Here is a 6000-nt window from a genome sequence, read left to right on the forward strand (position 1 = left end):
ATGTGATAGAGTGTACGTGCATGCATATGTGCGTGTGTATGCAAAGAGGCATCTGGTATGTTTGGAGCTCAGGGTTTCAAAAGCAATTTATAGAGAAAAGGAAGACTTTTAAAGAGAAAAGTAACAGAATCTGACCTGTTCTGGTCAGCAAGTGGTAATCTATCTCTCCTCCTGATTCCTATAAGAATAATATCTAATACAGAGGGCTTACTGTTTGCCAGGTGCTGTAGTAAGCACATGACATATGTCAGTTCATGTAAACGTCAGAAGAAACCTATGCTAGAAGAGATGAGAAAAGGAAGAAACAATAGAGGCACACAGCAGTGGAGTTACTTATCCAAGGCCACATCCCTAGTGTGTGGAGGTATCCAGATTTGGGTCTGTAGCTCTGCTCTGAACCACTGCATGGGTGGAGGCTCTGTCTTTTGTCACTCACAGACTGGCATTGTCAGGTATATTTTAATGAAGGGGTCTTGCTTCCCAGCTGAAACGAAAACACACCAGGGACAGAGACTCTCATCTATATTGTATTGCCATACTTTCAGTTGTTACTAGAAAGCTAACTTAAATAGTTAGTAAATGAGGAAGGAATATTTGGTGAACGGTAAGAAGTGAGATAAATGTGGTACCTGTTTGATACACTGGCAAAGCAGAATATGCATGTGTACGTGTACATTTTTCTATATATATATGTATATATAAAAAACAAAACAATTTTAATATATATAACATAGATTTTTCTTTTGAATTACTTGGTATCTTTTATTACTTAATTATGAAGATATGAGATTAAAAATTTTAGATAAATCAATGGTCAGTAATTAAGGAACTTACTTTCTAAGGTCTGGCAGAAACTATAACAATAAAATGAAAAAGAAAATATTATTAACATTTCTTAAATAATATTTATACTGTATTAATTTATTACCCAATGTCCTCAATATAGTAATTTACCTTGACTTACAGCATATGTTGGGTCAGGATAAGGATTCCTGGTTGTCAACTTTTCAGGAATAAGCTCTTCTCCATGACTTTCAAGATCTCCCATTGTCTCACTTCTATATCTGATCTTGCTCTCTTTCCCCACACAGGCAGTGCTTCCTGCCTCCCACTTCACACCAGTGGCTCCTCACCTACCTGTCACCATTGCTGCATATGTGTACTTGACTTTTTTTTTCACATAGGATGACATCTCAGTCGCTTCACATATCTTAAGAAGCAGAAGTGCAGAGTTCTAGAATTTCTTTCTAAATCCCTTTTGATCTATCTTTCCTCATTCCTTTCCAGAAGTTGTTGCCAGAAACGGGTCCCGATCCAGATCCCAAGAGAGGGTTCTTGAATCTTGTGCAAGAAAGACTTCAGGGCGAGTCCATAGAGTAAAGTGAAAGCAAGTTTCTTAAGAAAGTAAAAGAATAAAAGAATGGCTACTCTATAAGTAAAGCACTCCTGAGGGCTGCTGGTTTACTATTTTTATGGTTATTTATTGATTATATGCTAAATAAGGGGTGGATTATTCATGAGTTTTCTGGGAAAGGGGTGGGCCATTCCCAGAACTGAAGGGTCCTCCTCTTTTTAGAACATATAGAGTAACTTGCTGATGTTGCCACGGCAGCCATAAAATGTCTTGGTGCTGGTGGGAGTGTCTTTTAGCATATATAATTAGTGTGTAATGAGCAGGGAAGACGAACAGAGGTTACTTTCAGTGCCATCTTGGTTTTGGTGGGTTTTGGCCTTTCTTTACCGCAGGCTGTTTTATTAGGAAGGTCTTTGTGATCTGTACCTTGTGCCAACCTTCTATCTCATCCTGTGACTTAGAATCCCTAACCTCCTGGGAATGCAGCCCTGTAGGTCTCAGCCTTATTTCACCCAGCCCCTATTCAAACTGAAGTTGTTCTTATTGGAACACCTCTGACAAAGTGAGAAAAGAAGAGTTTGAATAAGAGGGCCAAAGTTTCACAACTGTTTAGCAACAGACAGAGACTTAAGTCTATATCTCATGACTCCTGTTCGTTTTTTCACTAATGTGTTTTAAATCTAAACTAGTACCTGAAACATTCATGCTGTGCAACACAGTTAAAACTTTTAATAACTTTTGTGCACTGTACCTGCTAATTAAAAGGCCTCTGTATGTTAGTAGTCCCTAGAACTGCACAATTAATTAAATGTGAATGTGCATGTAATACTTTGGTCTGGTACTCATACTTTTAAAGAAAAAGGCAAAATGCTACACTAAAACCATTCATTATCTGAGTAAAAGTAAAAATCTTGTTTAACACAGAGCTTGTGTTACAATATGAAATAAGGTAACCAATAGCAAAGTTAAGTCTTTGCTAGCATTCGTTTTGGTGATTTTGCACAGTCTTGATGTTTGGTTCATAATAGGTACATGCCAACAGAATGAATATCTCAAGTTCTTACAGAATTTGCCTAAATTTTGTGCTGTTTTGAGACTTAGGGACATTTCTAATTGAAGTTAAAATATACCTGGTTATATCTAGAACGAGAATCAACTGAAAAGTCAAGCTGACTAGAAACATCATTTGTGATCTCTGAGACTGGACAGTAAGTGGCAAACTCTCAGAATTGCAGTGACGCCAGAGATAAGGGTACTAGGTTCACTGTCCCTGCTTCCCCCACCCTCCCCCCCCAGGCTTCAGGGGGACTAGATCACAGGATTTTTGCTTGTTTTTGTTTTTTTTTTTTTGCATGTGTGCATGTTTTCTCTGCAGAAAGCATTTGTTTTGTTCACTTATGTGACAGTGTTTTAGCAAAAGACAGAGATCTTTCTAACACTCAATGCATCTTCCTCACCTCCAAAACATATTTTGCCATTCAGGTTTCTGATACTTTGAATTCTGACTTTGTGGCTTATACAGATAAGAACATTGTTCTTGTAAAATCAAAATGCTTATCTTTATCCCCCAGGAAAACTTTCGGTTTTCCCATCTATAGTCATTTCAAGTTTATTGTTTTTTAATGAACTAGTTTTCAATAACTCTCTCCTGTTTCTAATTCTATAATATACACATTTCTCTGATACAATAAGGATTCCCTTTGTTTTACATTACTTTGGGCTATTACCTAACAAGGACTTAAAGTGGTATCTCTCTCTCTCTCTCTCTCCCCACCTTGCTTCCTCCCTCCACACCCACATTTCTTTTCTTACCTCTCACAACTTGGTGATTATGTCCCCCAACCCAACAGAGTCCTGGAGACTAACTCTCTGGAGAGGTTGAACCAAAATAAGAGATTTTGGGGCATCAGACAAACAAGAAGGTAACATGTCAATAAGAAAATGAGGAGATTAAGAAAAAGTCTATATTGGATAATGAGCCCTGTAGACATCTTTTTTGGTGTCAATTATTCTGCCTATCACAATTATAGTTTGGACTTTGAAATCTCTATTAATGGAAAGTACAGATAAGAATATTTGTTAATATTGTTTATTATCAAGACTTAAATGATACCTGATAAAACTACACTCTACTTGAAAGATTAGTTACCTAGTTTTGTACCAGACGTCCTGAATCAAAAACATCTGGGACACCCAGTCCAAATATTTAACAGTATGTCAAGGCATTCTGTATGCTGGGGATCCATGGAAATGATGGAAGCATTTGTTGAGGCAGACTGAGCATGATTCAAGATAAGAAATATGCTCTAGCTCTGTATTTAAGAAGTGGACCGTATGTATGATATGTAATATGGATCTCATAACATAGATATCATACTTGCAAATTTGGGCTCTTGAATCACACTGGCTGAATTCAAATTCTTGCTCCATTTACTTCTCATGTAACCTTGAACCAGTCATTCAATTTCTGTCTTACTAATTTTCCCCAATAGGAACTAGGGGAGGGGACGATAATAGTAACTATCTTACAGTATCATTACAAGTATTATTTAAGATCAAATATGTATAACACTAAGAACAATGCCCAGTTATAATAAATGTTTGATAGAGGGTAACTGTATTTACTCTATTAATAAATCTACAAAGAATTATAAAGATACATTGTATTCTCAAATGCATATCTGGTCACTTTTTAAAAGAAGACTTTATTTATAACCACTGCCCAGTGCGTTGGCTATTGAAATATTTTATTTTTTATCCTTGTCTGATTCCTCTTCCAAGGTCTTATAGCTGCCTCCTCACATCTAATCATATTTCATCTTCTTTGAGGTTTAGGGTGAACTAAAATATCTGTTTCTTGTTTCAGAACCCTTTTAATAAATAGTTTATGTGTGTTTTCTCAGAGCCTGAGAGACAGTGATATTTGTCAATGACATGCATAGCCTTTGGAATTAGGCTACCTGGGTTTAACCTCTTATAAATTTTGTGACCATAGGCATTTTCTGTAAACTATTGAGCCTTTGTTTTCTGGCTTGTGAAATGGGATTTTAATAATAATTTTGATGGAAATATTAAATAAAATAATACATTTAAAGCTCTCTGTGTAGTATCTGCCAAACAATCAGTACCCAAGCGATGTTCTTAATGGGGCCAGCTGAGGGCAGGGTCTCTGCCAATCTTAGAGTCTAAGCCATTAGCGACCCATCACCTGGCGACTAAGGCTGTTTGTGGGAGGGGACAGAAATATTCAGAGAACATTTGACATTTAAACTGCACTTTGGAGGAAAATAGGACTTTTCAAGGCAGAAGAGAGGTGGTTAGAACTTCTTGAAAGTAGCATGTGCCAACACAATAAAAAGTATGAAATACTGTAAGTTGCCCAATGTAGCAGGCCCCTGCGTATATAGGCTGGGGCTACAGAGAGTGGCTGGGCTCAAGTGGAGTCTGGATAACAGAGGATGCAAATTCTTTGTATGTTTGCTCACTGGAGTATTTGTTTCAGAAGAAAATAGTGAATATTATAAGAAGGAGAAGAATACGTTACCATTATTTGCTTTTGATTTTGGAGAATTACTAAGCTAATATATTAATGATACTAAAATTGGGCATAATTTTCAGAGCTGAATCTTGGTTGGTTTGGGAGACTGTAGATAGATTTTTCAGTCATCGTCAAAATCTATGAGTACATTTATGTTTGTCATAAGCAAGAATGAAGGGGTGGATTGTAGATTTGTAGCATTTTTCTTTGTCATTGCGTCCTTTACTTCCAGAAGCCCAAGACTTAGGACTCCCTGGTACTCAGGATCCTCCCATGTCCTCCTTAGGCTCTCAAGGTTTCAGATGATCGCCTTTTGGTTACATCTTTTTGTTTTACTAACTCTCCCCAGGGTCATACTCTCAGCCAGCAGTCACAGAAGATAAGATCAAATTCCATCGCCTTGAAATATAAGTGATCGGTAACCTCCACAATAGGCCCTCAAACCCTCCACACACACAAACATCACAAATCTTACATTTTATCCATAATTTTAATTAATGCTATTATGAATGATAGTATGACAGGAGTTCCACATTGCAAAAGGGAGCCTCTCAAGATGATCTATCTGGACCGATTTCTCTGCTCTTCTGAGAAGCACCACCAGAAAGGCCAGACTGCAGCTTATGAAGTAGCTTTCTTGACAGGAGGCTGTCACAGAATCTCTGGTTCCCAGAATTTCTAGAACCCAAGAAGGAAAGCTCAAGTGCCCACTCTTAATTCTTAGTTGTCAGAGCACTAATTGCACTATTTTGTTCAGAAATGATGTCCAAGAAAGCATAACGGCTAAATGTTTAAACTTAGTAGACAATTTTCTCTTGTCCTGAGCAGAGGTCAGCACCAAAGACAGGAAGTAGCCTCTGAGTACCACTGTAGACAAAATAAATTTTGTTCAGTCAAATGAAACGTTTATCATTTTCAAGTCACTCTACTTTAAGTGGTATTGATATAAACCAATTTTTTCTTAAAAGATGTGAAAAGTAAGAACTCTAGGAATCGTTTGTGCATGATTCTGGATTGTTGCATAAATCATGAGCTCTCTGATACTATTCTTTTTTTTTTTTTTTTTTTTTTTACAACAGTAACTAAATTTTACCACTGACAATAGATA

Source organism: Piliocolobus tephrosceles, chromosome 15 (genome assembly GCF_002776525.5).
Source record: "Piliocolobus tephrosceles isolate RC106 chromosome 15, ASM277652v3, whole genome shotgun sequence".
Lineage (NCBI taxonomy): Eukaryota > Metazoa > Chordata > Mammalia > Primates > Cercopithecidae > Piliocolobus > Piliocolobus tephrosceles.